Below are 17,379 nucleotides of genomic sequence, written 5' to 3' on the forward strand. Positions count from 1 at the left end.
TTAACTGAAGAGCAGAAGGGGAATCCAGGAGAATGGGTGTTGCTGACACGTTTGCTCCCAGGTCCGTGTCTCTGTGCATTGAGTGCTCGATGCTGAGAGCAGCTGTAAATTGTCTGTGGGAATAAATGCAGGCTTTGCCTGCATGATATAGATATGATCCAGAGAAAACAATGCTGAAAACATTGTGTTAAAACTGTCATATGTGGGACACATATAGTAGAATTGAAAAAACCACACAGGAGTCACGAGCAGATGTAAGTCTGCCTGCTAATCCGTCTTGCAGGCAGTGTCAGGGGTGTTTTGGCGATAGCTGCTTCTGCAGCAGATCAGGCAGTGTGAATTCAGAGCCCACAGACTGCTCAGAATCTGTAAGTAAGAGGCAAATTAGCTTTGCACAGACCTGTGGAAGGAAAAATACAAGCTGAGGAAATAACAAGTGATGTGCACTCTGCATTTTGCTGAATGCAGAGGAACCTGGAAGTGCTATGAAGATTTGGAAACTTGAAATTGTTAACCAAAGAAAGAAGCAATTGTTTTGTTAGTTCATGTTTGGCCTTTTTTTCATCTGTCTCAGATGAGGAGTTTTTATATATATAATAAATAAACACTTGTGTCATCTCATCCATTCTTCTGTATTTCTCTTCCAAATCTCATCTAATTTCAGCTACCATGATCTCATTCATTAATCACTTTTTGTACTTCAGGGCTGCCTTTTTCCATACATGTCCTCAACCTTGCATTTAGTTTCACACATACAGCAAAGACATTTTATTGTTTTTTTCCACAATACCTGCTGAAAGCTGTCCCTTTTCAAAGTTGGTAAAATACTGCGCCATGACTGGACTGCTGATGTGTGTAACCTTCCAGTTGGAATTCTGCCTCATTGCCAGATTTGCCCTGCTCCCATTCCTTTTTTCTTGGCTTTTGAACAAGACCTTTATCTTCATTTTCACAGTTCCTATGGGATCCGTATATTTAACTAGAATTGTTAATACCTAGATAGCCTAAAAAAATTTAAGACATATCAAATCACAGGTATTTGAATATTTAGCCCACTAAACACCATTTTGAAGGATTTTTGTCTTTTTCTCCACATCTGTGGAGAAAACAAGCATAATTATATTCCCATACATGAATATGGGAATATAATATCTGAATATCTGAAGCTGTCAGCCTGACAGTGATCCTCCCAAGAAGTGCTCCATAGTCCCTGGCTGTTTATCATCCAGCTACTGTATTCCAGGTAGCAGTTCCCTTTTCTTCTAAGCAATGAACTGGGTTACAGAGGAGCCTAACACCAGACTGCGTTTATCTCATTTTGGCCAGCCTTCTTAAACGTCTTTCATATCAGGAGTTAAGCCAAACAAATAAAAGAACAATTAATTAAAATGACAATCAATAAAAAAATGAAGATTGATTAGTTTAAATAATGGAGATAACTAGAGAACAACTCTGAAAGCTGCTTAGAGTGGTGATAAATCCTGTTAGCCCTTCAGTTCTAATGATCTCACCTCAACAGCAATGCAGTGAAGCTGACGGAAAGGAGTCATTGCTTTGTGGATATCCTTATTTGTGCAAATTTCCTTTCACTGAAGCAGTCTGAGTTCCCATGCTTATTCACTGGTCGGGCAGTCCTGCCCCTCCTCTTCCCTCAGTGCAGCATTTTTAGTAATTGAGATAAAAACAGTCTTGTGCCATCACTCATGCATCTGCTTTCAGATCTGGATTTCCAAAGCATGTGTTCAGATCTGGTTGTCACGCATCGCTGCATTACAAGGACTCCATTTGCACAGTCCATTTCAGGTTAATCTTTGTTTAGATTTTTCATCCTGTCACCAAAATTATGTCTTTAGATGTATCTGTCAAGGTGGACTAAAAAGGTATTTCCCCCTTTCCATGCCTTCTATGATCAAGTGATAGTTGGTTGTAGCTTTTCTGCACCCCCTCACTCCATGTTTTTAACCAAGTCCTTCAAGCAACAAGTTCAAATTACCCAGTAGGAGTTTGTAGTTGACTGTGTGAAAGATGAGGTTGTCTTGTATCTTTTCAACAAATGCATGAGTTCTGAAGAGAAGAATTTCATTCTACTCTGACTCCATGTCTTTGGAGAGGGTACACAAAGCTTGTGTGTGGATGTCTAGGAAGGGGGGGCTATCACCTTGAACTGAAGTCAGCACCTCTGGGTTTTTGTCAGATATGCTTGGAGTGGTTTGGGTCCAGTTAGCAGCAGACTGGTTAGATTAATTTCTTTTCACTTTCAGTGTCTTAATGGGAAAAAGAGGCAGATTCATCATGAATCTGCCCTTCATCATTTTGTGTCATGATATCATAATCATCTGAAATCATGGTATAAAATAACAGTTCATTTTTTATTAAAATTACATTTAGTCTGCCTGGTAGCTTTTTTCCTTTTTATCTTTTTCACTTAAAAGAACAAGATGGCCAGCAGATGTAAAGGCTATCACCTGGAAAAAGGTGATACATGTGGCTTTTACATGTGGCTTTTAATGCTTGATTTCTGAGCTGTGAAGAATGGTGCATCAGTGTTGCTTAAATTAAGCATTTACATTTCTACTGTAGTGCAAAGCAAAATCATTAAGGTTACAGATTTCCTTCTCTGACATGAGAAGTAACCTTTCCTTAGGTTACCCAGCACTTTGTGTAAAAATGTTTGATGTTTCAGTGGGAGATGTTGTTAATAGCAACTGAAGCATTTATCTTAGTGACATCATGTCTCTTAATCAACAAAAGATCACAGTAACCTTTTGAGAAATCAGAGTACATCAATATCCCTATAATTCACTCTGCTAATGTCAAACTTTTCATGTGCAAAATATCTTGTCTGCATTTCTGCAAAGGAAAGAAACATGTCATCATCTAAATTGCAGGCTTAAATGAAGGCCTAAGATGAAAATAATATGGATCAGATAAATATTTCAAGGCTGTCAACTCATACTGGTTCATCTTCTGTCGTGGATGCCCAAGTGCAGTTGGCAGATGCCAATGCTGCATTTTCTTGATTTCTGCTGTCGTAACTAGAGATCAGCAGGGGTCAGCTGTGCACTTTTCAGATCCAGAATGCCAAGCAGCCTTTGACCAAAGCCACTGTGTTTTCTGAAAAGAATGAGCAAACCCTTGTATTTTAGCCTCTTGGTGAAAAGTGTTCAGAATCAGCATTTGGCTTTACTTTTATTCTTCCAGCAGGCAAACAACTTTGCTGTATTTTGAGTTTGTTCAGTGTTCTGAAGCCATTGATTCATTAGGATTAGTGAAACAAGCTGTAGATGAAAATTATTTAAAATTGACATCAGAATATCACTAATCCATTAAGTATTTTTGGATATAATCCATCAAGGCAGGTTTGGAATTGGAACTGAGATGAGCCCTAGTAATATTTCAAAGTCTCATAAGTTGATCTTGTGGTGGACACTGAAAATGTGCAAAAAGCCCAGAAGACCTTACAGTCAAAGCAGACAAGATAAGGCAAGAAGGAACTTCAAATATGAATAAAAGGGGAAGAATAAAGTCCATAAAGAAAATTAGTTCCACTTTTCCTTTGTCTTCCTCCTTCATTGTGCAAATAATCATATTTGTAACACAGATCTTGTTGTGACACAAATCCTGACTGGATGGTTTTACTGATGTTTCTCTGCATGTGAACAAATTCTGACTCAAAGCCCATCTCATTTGGAGCCTTCATGGGCCAGAATCAATTGGCAGCCAGGGCTTGGTTCCAAGTAATAGATAAGGGTTTTCCTGACACAATATGAACTAAACTTTTCATTGAAAGGTAATGGTTTATTCTAAAGGCCAGAGAGACCCAATGATACTTCCTCAGTAAAGTGTTGTGCACTCAAATGCTTTCTAGTAATTTGATTTCTTCTTTTTCTCCATCAGATCATCAAGAATTGGATGAATTCTTAATGTTCCTTCTTTTTTTTCTTTTGTCGTGGTTCAACTTTAAGAAACTTGAAATAGAAAGGATGGGTATTGGTGAGATTTACAGGGCATATAACTATACAGATAAGGAGTACTTGTGTTCTCAAAACCTCAATTTTTCTACATTCCTTAAAGAGCAGGCACCTTCCCTTTGGGGAAACAGATGGTGCCTGCACAACAGGATTACAGAATTAAATGGGTTATGATGGGAGGTGAGAGGTGGAAGCTTACTCTTCTGCAAAATCCAGGCTCTGCGTTCACCTTGGAGGGGGTAGCACTGGTTTTGTTATCTCAGTGCTGGAGTAATTTAGTGCCTTGTGGGGGGAAAAGTGCTGCTGTGGGCAGAGCTGGGATGCACAGGTGGGATCTGATCTCTACCTGGCATTTGAAGAACACGTTTAAAATCGGTGGTGACCCTTATGTGTATGTGGGATTGGTGTGGTCACACTAAGGCTGTCATACTCTGACCCCCAGGACTGAAGGAGTGGGACAGGAGTGTTTGTTTCTGTTTCCTCTTACTTCTCTATTTAAGCTGCAAGAAAAACAAGCTGATTTTAGTAAAAATTAATGAAATGAAGTTCATGACAGCAGTGCTGCATAGCACCAGGCTCAAGCTCCACACCTGAACTCCACTTTGGTGTGTTCTCATCTGAGCTGGTAAGAGCCAAGCTTGAGAGAGACAGCCTCAAACTGGGTATAAGTGCTTCCATTTCCCATCACGTTCTTTGCAGATTTTGCAACAGAAAGCTGAAGTTGACCAAGGCCCACTCTAAATCTTATGGGGGTCATATCTGAAATAATCAGAAAAACAGATTTCTAGGGAGGGAGTTTACTCTGGGACAATGTGGAATACCCAAGGCTTAATGACTTCCTAACAGTTTGCTTTCCCCTGCACATATTTGTGATGCACCTCTTCCTCCTGACCATCTGCCTACCTGTGTTTGTCTTCTGTCACTCCCGTGTTATCCTTGGATCAGTGTGTGATGATCCAGGATCCAGACCAGAGAGGGAGCAGGAGGAGCACACTGTGGCCTCCCAGGCACAGGCAGGAGGGCCACTGCTCTTACATGCAGAGCTTGTAACAGGCACCAGCAGTCTGACAATTGTTCCTCTTCCTGAAACAGCATGGAAAGCAGGAAGCCTGGTTCTCTTACCTCTGTTGCAGTGTCTGAATACCCCTGTTGGATAAGGCAGGGTGTTGGATTTTGTGAATATTCTTTAGCTGTGTCTCGTCGGTTTTGCCTGAAAGCGTGCAAACCTTGCAGCCCTCTGAAATCAGTGACATGATTGTGTATGACAGTCATTAGTGGGTGAAACAGAAATCTGTCTGTGAGCATCTGTTTTGAGGGAGCCAAATATAATTAAAGTTTAATCATGCTGCATTTGCTCTTTTATTTACTGGGACCCAGTCCTTCTTAGGGATCACAGGGACATTTCTTGAGGTCCTTCTGAGAGGTTTGACTTGCTGCATTTTGTCATTGTGTGTGTGTTTCATCTAAGTGTGTTTTGTATTACAAGCTGGATCAAACAAGTTTGTCCAGATATTCCCTTCAGGATAATGAAATTCTACCTTCTTGAATATGTTCAAGTTTTTTTCCAAGGGGAATACTTTCTGGTTTCAGGTTGTTCTGAACCTGGACATGTTGCACTGATGTATTGCATTTTATCAGTTATATTTCCATGATTCTCTTTGACTAACAGGACAGATTAAATGTGGTTTTATTCTGTAATTAATTCTATACACTTGACAGTGAATATATAATGTCTTAACTTGGTAAGTGGTACTTGGTAGGATGCAATGCAGGGATTGATGATTTCCTAGTCAGGAAATGTGTCACAGTGTGGTTTCCAGTTCATTTTCAAGGGACAATTAATCAGGTACTGAATTGTGCCAGGAGGAAAACACTCAAAGAAGCATCCGTGGTGCAAAGATCTTACTCAGGCCTTGGTAAAAATTCTGTGTAAAAGCTTATCTTGAGTTCAGCCCTACCAACCAAAACATAGAAAACTTTGGTTTTTTTCAAATGTTTGGAACTTTCTAACTTGATTTAGTTTTATCTTGAGTGGACGTGGTCATCTGTTTATTGTGGTCATCTCTATGTTACCTGATGTGTCTTCATCTCTCTGACTATGCTTTCCAAGTACAACTATTCATATTACACTCATGACTTGCAGGACACTTCCAAAATGCTGATCTGCTTTAAAGAAATTATAATTACTTTTGGTAGAATTACTTCATTTTTCTCTGCTACTCCTTTTACTACTACTTTATTTATTAAGTTACATTTAAAATGGGTCTGCGTAGTTAATTTGATATGTATGTTTCAATTTTACTGCAACTCTGAAACTTTAAATGAGTAGGAAATAAGTAAGGAAATATCCTTAAATAGGAGGAGGACATAAGATCCTATTTCTGAGCCTAATGAGATAATTTTTGAGATTTTGTACAGATTATCAAATAAGTGCTGTGTGCACTGCCTTAAGATTAGGTACTTACCTTCCCATAAATTGCCAATGGAGAGCAATAGCTGCCATCTCAAGGGATCTCTTCATGTCCAATTTAAATCCCTAAATTTACCTCCTTTTGACTGGATGGTGAGTTTGAGAATATTTTTATGGAGTTTGAGACTATTTTTAAAGAGGCTGCTCTGAGGGGGCAAATCAGGTGAAATTAAGCCCTCTCTGTAGGCTTTTTTGCTGATGGCTTTAATTGTTTCTTGTGGCATCCATTGTAATAATTCTTCTTTGTGAATTTTGTTCCTGAGCTCTCAGTGCCTCATTGTGTTATGGGTTTATTCATGTGAGACATAGAATGGTGGTGTGGGATGCACAAGTGTCTTGGAGGTATTTTTGAAATGAAGATCTTCAATCCAGCATTTCAAAATAGAAACAATTAAAGTTGAGAGGAATGCTTGCATTTTTGCAAGTAATACATATTTGCACTGTTTTACTGAATGACTCCCATGCTGCTTTTTAATATTTCTGTGCTGGATTTTTGATGAGTGATCCTTGGCTTGAAAAAGGCTTGAGCTGCAACTCAGATTTCCTGTGGCTGGGGAAGGTCTCTCTGTGGCACACGGGTACCTGTCAGGCCACTGGGTGAGGGAGAGCCCTATTTCTCCCCAGGATGCAAAAACCTCAGAGTGTTATAGGGCTATGTGCAGTGAAATTTCCTTTGCCTATTACCTTTCTTTAAAAAGTCTCCCCTATCAGGTGCTGCATTAAGTTCTAAGGCTGCACTGAATGGTGCAGGGATACCAAACTCTGTTGTTAACTGAGCTGCACCTGTCTCAGGGCCAGTGGCTCCTTGGTGAGAATCTATGAGAATGCTCCAATTTTTGTCTCCTCCATCATTTAGTCTTTTTCTGGTACTCACTGCTGCCTTGATAAAATGAGATGGTGATATTTTATTTGAGTTCAGGGGGATCATAAATAAGACCTCAGCATGGGTAAGAGTATTATAATCTAAACCAGGGAGTTCATTATCTGAATATATAAGCTTGGACTGAAGAACCCAGCCAAGGGCTGGGAACTGCACTGCCTTGCATGTGCACATCTCCTGGGGCTGAGAGTGTTGTGCTTCTGCCAGGCTTTTTTTTTTTTTTTTTTTTCCTCTCTTCCCAACTGTTTATGTAGGTCTTGTACCAAGGGTTTAAAAAAACAAGAGTTTTGGATTTTGGTGCAGTTCTCTTGCTTGATACTTCACCTTACTTTTTGTGTACTGATAGCTGATAATTATTCGCAATCTTAGATGCTTTTGGCCAGATGGGTTATTTTAAAATTGCACCTGTAGGTGCAAGATACCATGACAAAATTGCATGTATAATTGTCTAAAGTTATGTGTGTGTACATGTCTTGCTTCAGTGTGAACCTGCCTCTTAAAGCACCAAGGTATCCCGTAGCTGTTTTGTTGTTTTGCTGCTTTGACCATCTGAAGCTCAGAAGGCTCTGAACTTCAGCTTGCAGAGGAGTTTGTGCATTTACTCTGGCTCTCAGGCTGTGGAGGGAGCCCACCGACCTTGGAGCCAGCCCATTTTCTGATTACTTTTCAACACCTTTTACCTGAATGATTTTCAACTGGTGTGCTTTTCTGGTGGGGGGATTTCTTCAGTACCTAAACTGCAGCATACTCAGGGACAGCTGTCAAGTTCAGGGACAATAACACTTCTCTCCTGTTTATGTCCTTTCAAAGCTTTTCTCCAAATATCCTGAGATCCTAAGACACCAGGGGAGTGTGAACTTGTATCTTCCATCAGGCATGGGAGAATACCAAATCACTTCTCTCTCAACTGTTCCAGTTCTCCAGCCCAGCAGTGATTCCATAATTCATATTCCACTGAGCGAAATGAGGAGAAAATGCAAATACAAAACATTTTGACTTCATTTTCTTTGTTTCCTGCTCAGCCTCCCATAACACAAGAATAACTGAACAAGCTTTTACAGGAATCAGTTTTGGGTAGGAAAACATAACTTCCCAAGGAAAACTGTTACCTATCTATGGCTTTAATTATCCTGAGTAACCCCAAGGGTTCAAAGCACAAGTATTGAATTACAAATAGAAGTATAATAAATTAAACATGGATTTGCACCCATCCTATGTATGTCAGGCACTAAGGAGTGTTATTTTGCCTATACATATATGGATAGGCTTATCTAGAGAGAATTGATGCATAGTTTATTATATTTTTCTGTAATGTGCTCTGAACTGTTTGAACAATCTTAAACATGAGCACACAAACACAGATGGCTTGGCTGTTCTGTGTTTGTTTGGCGTGATAAAGCTGTCATCAGCTGCTGTCTGGTTCAGCCACACTTAATCATCCCTTGATGGTCCTAGTACATGAGGAAAACCTGGGTTGTGAGTATCTGGGTTTGTGAGAACATATGGAATATTTGGCTCTGATGCTGGCTGTTCTCACACTTTGATGAAGGTTTCTGCCCCTGCAAAGAGACAGTGAAATGTCCCGTATGGATGCTTCTCTTTTGCTTCAAAGCAAAGTGACCCAGGCTTATTTTAAGCCATTGTGTATTCTGTTCATGTCATGCCTGCTGGCCTTGCACCAAAAGGGAAGAGAAACACATTATTTCTCTTCCTTGGGCTCTGCTGTAGGAACAGTAAATCCTAGAAGATGGTTGAAATACTTGCTTAGTGGCACTGAGTTCTTAAGCACTCAAGACTGACATGTGACTGGGCTTTTATTTCTTCATAATATTCAACAAATAATTAATGCTGGGTGGAGCTTTTCTTAGCTCAGTGAATACTACTCTTCAAATACTAGAAATTAGGAAATCAACATTGTTTCACCTTCCAATTTTCTCTTGTGTAATGTGTGATTGGCTCACTCATAAGACAAAAAGGCAAGGAAATAGGATTAATTTTCAAGCAAATTGTGCCTCTTTAGTTGTAAACTGCTACTTACAGAATGAGTTGAGAGCAATGTGTAGTCTGTAGGTTGTTCAAGCCATATGTTGAGGCTGATATGCCTGATGGGATCACGATGGGTGCCAGCCTGACACATGTTGGTATTCCATCAAATGAAGTGTATGCAGCAGGGACATTTGGCAGTCCTCCTTTCTTCCTGGAAGCAGTTCTCTGTTTTGCTTGATCTGTATGCTGGCTGCTACCCTTAATATCTCCAGACATGAGGAGGACTAACACTGTGTCAGATTTTTCTCTGTTTTTTGTCCATCTCAGCTGGAATACCTTGTTTTTGTTGCCTCTCAGGCTTGTTGTGTGTCTTGAAATAGGTGCCAAGTATGCAAGCAAAAATGTTTACAAAAATAGCCTTATATAAGGCATCAGAGATATACCTCAAATATTCTCTCAGCATACCTCAGCCCTCTCCACTCTTTTGTTTGTGAAGATGTAATGCAGCATGAGAGTGAAAGGGTAAGAAAAAAATATGAAAAAAAAAGAAAAAAATGTTGGATAAAAATGCTGCATAGCCAAAATAACATTGCACACATCATTACCAGTTTTCTTTCTCTGCTGTTTTTTCAGAGACTCTGATAGAATATATAAGCTTAAGGAAAAGAATCTTAATGGAATAAGTTGAATCTATTAAATTGTTTTAATTTCCATTCTGAGGCTTTTTATTGGATGCCTGCAAGTATTTTCCATGAGAGAATTAATCTCTGGAAGTCATAATAGAATAACATTCTTCCCACTGTGTTTGCATTATTATAGTGACCTAACTCTTACCATATTTGAAGATAGGTTCAATGTGGCTATCTCAAAGGTGCTGAAAATGAGACATTTATATCACATCATTAGGTACAGCAGAGCTACAGTGGTAGTAATTACTTCTCTCAATAAGTAAATGTATCCCAACTTGTCTTTGCAGTACAGCCATCACAGTGTAACATAAGATACATGAGATTTATAGTTTGGAAATTTGAAAGCTTTTGAGTCTGTGTGGAATAGTAAGTAATTTCTCTGGTGATATAGAGCTAAGCCTGTTAGTATGGCTTAGTTAAATCTCAGCCAATTAATTTTTCATGGGCTGTGTAGCAAGGATTGGAGGAATATGCAAGGTTTTTTTTATTGCTCCTGTGTTTTGGTTTGAGCAGTGGTAAGCATATGCAACATAGAGGAATTTCTGCTCAGTTATTTTTTCCTCCAGAGAAATAAGACGATGTCCAAACTGTTGCATCCTCCTAGTTCCAGCTCCTAACACCTGCCCCTTAAAATTATTTTAGTGTTTGTGAAAAGCATGCTGATTATGAAACTGAAGGATACAGCGATTTACAAAATTGTTACTTTTCCCCATGCCCGAAGTCTAATGATTTAAACAATTTTTCATCTCGAATAGTTCTACTTTTGAAATTGTGTCATTGTTTCCCTTGTTGTGAATGGCTGCCAATTCCCATCTCTCCAGACATCCCCCCACAGCCCTCTGGAGGACAGCCTAAGCATCTTGTTAGGCTAAGGAAGAGAGAGCAGAGGGAAAATCAAAAGAATATGAGGGTCAGTCTCTTTCTTTGCTACCCAGAATCTTGGCCACGTCACCAAATTGATAATGAGGCATCACCATTTTCTCAGAGATGAACAGGGCTGCAAAGATTATGGTGGAGGAAGAATCTGAGCAGCCCTTTTTCACTTTGAGAAATGGGATTATGATTTGTTCAATTATTTTCCAATATGTTCATTCTCGAGTTCTGCTCTTTGGCTGTCCACTTACACCCCATAATGTGGCTTTTCTGTTTATGGTGGGAATGCCTTTTCCTCAGCAGATACAAAGTGCCATTACAATCAGCTTGTGCTACTCTTACTTTCCTCTTTACCCTCTGGCTCATGGAAAGCCACTTACTCTCTGCATAAGTGAAACTGGTGCTGATACTGCAGCTTGCTTCCTATCAGTGATACAGCCTTCTGTCCTCAGAGAAAAGCTGTCCTGTGGGACATCAAAACATTATGCCAAGATACTGTTCCTTTTTTCCCCCAAGATTATTTTTTGGTTCCTTGCTTGCATAATTCAGGGTGTTTTTTTGTAATAGAGGAACTTGACACTAGAAAGAAATTGCCAGCCTGGAACAAAACAGGAGACAATTAAGTCCAGTTAAATCCAGCAGTTTGGCTTTGAAGTCACCAATGCCAAAAAATTTGGAAGCACTAAGTGAGATAATCAGTACCTCTTTCTTTTCACATAATAGTAAAGAGTTTAAACTCAGAGACTTGTTGTTTGAAGCTCTTCCAAAATCACCTTCTGTACTGAACTGTTCCAGCTCTGCAGATTGCTCTTATCTCTAAAGGAATTCCTGTACTCCCTGAGTTTCCCATTATGACATGGTGTGAAGTGTCCGCTGTTTTTCCGTTTTGGGAAATGGTAAACAGATTTTAATAGCTCTTACTGATGATAACATTGATGATTAGTTTTATAGCCTCCCACAGAGATTCTCCATTTTGATAAATGCTTGATTTCTGGGTCCCTCTGTTTATATTTTTCTTCTATGTTCATGTTCTCCTGGAAGCATGGAAGTTGTAACTGCACATGGGGACCAGACATCTTTTCCCCCACTGTGGTGTCCACAACGTTCAAGGATGGTAGCATGTTAACATTAGTTGGATTAAAAGCAGAAGGTCAGCTAGTGCTGCTTTAATAGTTGTTCCATGGACATTCAGATAGTTTAAAGCACAGTCTGCTTGACTGCCCTGCAGGCTTTTGTTATAGTCACCGTTCCCTCCAATTTAAGGTACACAGATTCCCAATATAAATTATGTGTGACTTAGAACTTTGGCTTCTTCACAGAAATTTGAATTTCTGTTCAATGCTGACAAAACTTGCTGTTTTCCTTGATGCATCATTGCTGGCATTGGCTGGAAAGAGAGGAGGAATTTTTGGGACCGGGGTGGAATGAGAAAATTCTCTGTATCCTTTTGAGACTTGTCAGCTACTGTCAGCTTTTTTGTTAGAAAGGCTTTTGTTTGTTCTCAGTCTTATGTACTTGGAAGATGAAATCCAACAGTAGTTGGTCAAGACTAATAGTTTAAAAGCAGTAGGGTTCTTTGAAATAAAAAAAGCTGTTTCAACAGGCTACTAGGCAGATGTGAATTGCAGGACAGGAATCACAGCATGTTTATCATTAGGTATCTTGGATGCTACCTATTCAGAAATATGAGTGAAAAATTCGCTTATCTTCATGCCAGTTATCTACACTATTTTTTGCAGCTGATTCAGAGGGGGAACTTTCCACAGGGAGGTGCTCCAGCCTGCACAGGACCTGTGCTCATAATAGCAGTAGCTTAGGGCCAGCTGATCTAGCTGAGCTCAGTTCCTTGTGGGAATACCTTAGTTAAGGGAAACCAGTTTCTGCAGCCAAGAGCAAACTCAGAGCTGAAGTGCCTGCTGCAGCATCTTGGAACATCTTGGGTTGTTCCTTCCAGAACATATCTAGACATCTGTTGATCGAGGCAGCTCTTAGTGTGTGTGGTTCAACAGCAAGGCTCAAACCTCTAGCTTCTGAGATACTGCTGGTATGGAACCACTTTGAATAGTGCTATCATCTAAAAGGACATTGTATCTAGCCTAGGATGGATTGGAAAGCAGTGGAGAAAGTAATGCACAGGTTCTAGGAATATAATAGATTGGAAGAAAAACAGAGATTGATAAAATGGAAAGTTTTTAACAAATTAAAATAGCACGTGAAATCTGGATGCCTCCATGTTGGAGTGAAAATTTTCCATTTCCACTGGTAGGGTGAACATTTTGACAACTACATTTTGAAAGTAAGCAGCTGGTTTTTCCAAGCTTGTCAACCTAAGACTGTGATTTCAGGGAGAAGCAGGAATCTGAATCAATTAAAATGAGAATTTGAAGCTAACTGCATAAAACATTTTCATGGATCTTCCTCTTCAGAATTAGATGTATTTAATTAAATTAAAGAGGATTGCCTTAGGTGGTGGTTAATTTTGTGTGTGGGTTTAATGTGTTCAATCTAATCCACTTGCAGTGAACACAGAACAAGTCCTGATTGTCACTGTGCACCCAGTTTGCGTTGTAAGCAGTAGGGTGATATTCTGGCAAAGAGAGGACAGAAGAACTTGCTTCTCCAAATATTACCTGTAAATCAGTAATAAAATCATTTACAGTGTGTACTTTAGATAAGGAGAATATATATGGATCTTTTTGTGAGACACAAGAGAATTACTGTGGGGGGAATACTGGTCATGCAGGATATCTCTTTAGTAAAAAACCATTTATTTAAAAAGAACATAAGAATTAAGATGTTCTTATGATGAATTTGTGAACTCATATATTGCTACTGCCTCTGGCAATTGTGTTAGATTGATTTATGACTGCAGGTGGAATGTTTTCAGATGCAAATATGCACTGCAGTGATCACATGCTACCAGGGCAGAAGGAAATAATAATTTCACTTTATGTATTCAAATCATACCATTTTGTAAAAACATATCTAAAATTTAACAAAAAAGAAACACTGGAAAGGTAGATATTCTGAAGTAGCAACATGGATTTTACAGAACAACACCTGAGTCGTGGTGACATTTCACCTCTTAGTATCTCATTCCTAGAGTGATGCTTGGTGAGACCAGGGCAAAGATACAGCAGAGCTGTTGAAGCTGCTGCTGAGCTTTCTTAGTTTCTCACTAGAAGATTCAGCTGTGATTTGAAATATCTGTGTCAAACCTGGGTTACCAACAAGGTAGCAGCAGCCAAGTGTCACAGTTCTCTTGCTGAATATGAAAAAGTGCCAGACACCTGATTCTCAAAGAAATGGAGCAATGTTATTGCCAAGGGATGGATTTTATATGATGCTGCTTAAGAATGCTATCATACTGACAGTATCAGTGACTGGTACCTGACATGCTGTTTTTCATTCCTGTGAATCACATGGTTATAAAACAGGATTTTTCTGCTAACTAGAAAGTGCATCACAGAACTGTTCAAGAGCCTGCTCTCCTCATGACCCCAGAGCATGCCAGTGGGAGGTATTCGGCGCAGTGGGTGTTCTCATTACCACTTGACATTTTGCTGTTTGCTTTTCTGCCTGTTGCTATTTAATGATTTCAATTCTTTCTTTGCCAGTCCCAGAAGCCATGTAGCAAGCAATGTACTGTTAGTGCTACTTAACAATGTCGACACAGTCACTAGGAAAGGAGTTTCATTTCCAAACAGTGTGCTACAGCATTACCCCTTGCCATCTGCTCCTGTCATGTCCCTCACTGTCACATTTCCCAGTTAACTCTTTGCCCTCATCCAGTGTGCTTGGGGAGGGTTGCAGCCTTGTCTGAACTATAAATATTACCCACTGAGGCTAAAACAGACTGCAGGTGACTGTAATGGCAGTGACATGGGTGAAGATTTTGGATGGTGTAAATTGGCATATATTTGCTTTGTAGAGGCAAAGGCAGAAAAAGAGAGCAGTCACAGAGAGCATGGCAGGTTTCTGTCCTTAGCCTACTGTTAATTACAAGCACTTCACAACTCCCATCAGTGTCAGGTCTGGAGGTCTCACAGCCTTTAATGTAAAATCTCAAATAAGGCTGAAAGATGGAAGATGCTTTATCTTATGGGAGAATGAAGACATCAAGACTGAGGAGGAGATTCATTTCACTGAATTTAATCTACCAAAAAAGATAGATTGCCATTGATACTAATCATCCCTATCTCCCATGGAGCAATGGCATATCTCCCAAGGATGATTTACATTACTCTAATCACTGAACAACCCTGACTGTTAAGTGGCACCAAGAGGCCAGATTGAGAAGGATGCTCAGCTTCAGATGATCTCAGATAAAGTCTGGACAAGTCTGTGGTAGCAAAATTCTTTGCAAGTTATGAAATCTATAGCAATAGTGTCTGGCTTATGAACTCCCTAAAGCTGAAAACAGTCAGAGGCTGTGAGTTATTAAGGGGTAGTATCAGACATGTTTCTCCTGTTGTGCTGTTACTCTCCTAAGCATCTATTTATGGCCACTGTTGGAGCTGACACACAAGGGAGATGGACTTTCTGTGGGACACCATATGGCCATTCCTCCTGCTCTTACGTGAGGGCACTGTAGCAGTGAGAAGGGGGAATGCACATTAACAAGAGATGATTTCTGCAAATGGGAAATTGGCGGGAAGGTTTATTTCCAGATCTGTGGTGAAGTGCTACTGACCTACAAAAAGAAAAACTGGAAGTCAGTCTTAGAGAAGGAGCCTGAGCCAGGTGCTGAATGTCAGTGCTTTACACCAGGTCACCTCAAAGCTTTCAGAGATTGAGAAGAGCTGTTTCACCATGTGCTCCCCTCAGATGGTGCAGAGAGCTTGTTGGAGCCTTAGACAGTACAAGGAGATTCAGATTTGACATCATTTACAGCATGCTGTGTAGCTGTGCTGCCACGTGGATGCTCCCTGCCTTTGTGACAGCACCAGGGGAGCTAACACGTGGAAGCTTGTCATTTCAAATAACTTGAGAACACAAAATGTGGGGCCCCAAACCAAGGTATCTATTACCAGAACAGTGCTCATGACTTCCCTCTGTGTTGGGCACATGCACATGTGTGTGTAGCTCTATACTTGGGATGATTGTCAAAAGATTTTGCAGAATTGACTACCCTAAATGCTGATAGCCTTAAAATGATTTGCTAAGGAGGCAAGCACCTCTGGTTGAGCATTTTGCTGCTGGTATAGTAAATGTATTCCTGTCATTTGCTGCAGAGATCTTTAATTAGAGTCTCTGTAACTGTTACGTGGCATCATCGCTGCATAAATACACTTTTGTTTGAAGTCAGAACTGCCTTTTATGGCAATCTCTACATAAAAAGAATTTTTGATTGAACTGAGAAATGCTTTCCTTATCAAATCCCAAGCCATAAAAAGGCCAGTGGAATTGGATTCAAAACATCAAGCTGGGCTGTTGAAATGGAAGCTTCTGCTCTCTTTTAAACCACACTGTCTTGAAACTGCCAGCAAAACTCTTTGATGCAGGGAGAACATATCAAACTTTACTTTTGCAATTTCCTGCTTGGTTTCTTGTAAACTGCTTTTGTCTAATCATATTTGATATCAAACATAATTTTATTTAATGTGGATTAAGCAGCATGGCATATCCACTGTGGTCTTTCATCATTCTCTGTTTAATTTTGAATGTGACATGGTATTTTCTAGTACAGATGAAATTTGTTCAGCAGTCAGCTTTGAAAAAGAGCCTGTCTTTTATATCTCTGTAAAACGTTACGCATGGCAAGCAAAAAAAATGACTTCATTCTCAGACTTCTCAAAGTCTTTGGTGTAGTGTGTAGAGAGGAGAGATGGTTTATCCTCACATGCTGTCCATTTCAGCAGCCTCCATAGCACAGCTGCAGACAGCCAGCATGGGTGTAGTTTGGTTCCAAAGGGAGAGATTACTGGGAGGATCAAAATGGAACACAGGAGATGAAGGACAGGGTGCTAAAAGAGATGATTTTTCAGCCCAGTGAGTATTTGACAGGGCAGTTTAGGGCTGAAGGTATAGCAGCCTTCTGTGATATGGCTGAATGAAGGCAAGGCTTGTTCCTCTGTTATTCATAGGCTGTGGTGACTTTGGCAGTAGTGTTGAAGTTAGAGTAGAAGAGGGCCCTACTGAGAAAGGTGAAAAATAATACCAAAACCTCAAAGGCAGTTACTAATAGGGTGTAAAACAGGAGACTGCGTCTAAAGGTTGGAGGGTGAAAGTAGCAGTGTGGAAACCACTGTGAGGAAGGAAAGGTTGGCTGGTATTGCAGTGAGGGTGTTTCTTAAGGACAATATCTCAGACTTCTTTCCATCTTCCCCTGAACCCCTGGACTCCTACCAGATCTGAAAGGGGAATGTAGGTAGGGTGCACTGATGTCTGGGTTTTACTCATTGCTCAAGATCAAACCAATCACCGATGCCATGATGGGATTTTGGCAGAAAGATTTAGATAATATGACTGTTTTTTCTTTAATCCAATAAATCTGTGGGTTTGGTCTAC

The 17,379-nt window shown here is 40.0% G+C and overlaps 1 protein-coding gene and 1 long non-coding RNA gene across 5 annotated transcripts in view; one reads left to right on the forward strand and one right to left on the reverse strand.

Moving 5' to 3' along the window:
- Positions 1–17,379, forward strand: part of C5H14orf132 (chromosome 5 C14orf132 homolog) — a 51,346-nt gene that overhangs the window by 15,211 nt on the left and 18,756 nt on the right. The gene's annotated exons all lie outside the window — the stretch shown is intronic.
- Positions 2,498–17,379, reverse strand: part of LOC134551566 (uncharacterized) — a 30,641-nt gene continuing 15,759 nt past the window's right edge. The window contains exon 5 of the long non-coding RNA XR_010080590.1: positions 2,498–5,054. This is a non-coding gene — a long non-coding RNA (uncharacterized LOC134551566). The remainder of the gene's footprint in view (positions 5,055–17,379) is intronic.

The sequence above is a fragment of the Prinia subflava genome, chromosome 5 (assembly GCF_021018805.1).
Source record: "Prinia subflava isolate CZ2003 ecotype Zambia chromosome 5, Cam_Psub_1.2, whole genome shotgun sequence".
NCBI lineage: Eukaryota > Metazoa > Chordata > Aves > Passeriformes > Cisticolidae > Prinia > Prinia subflava.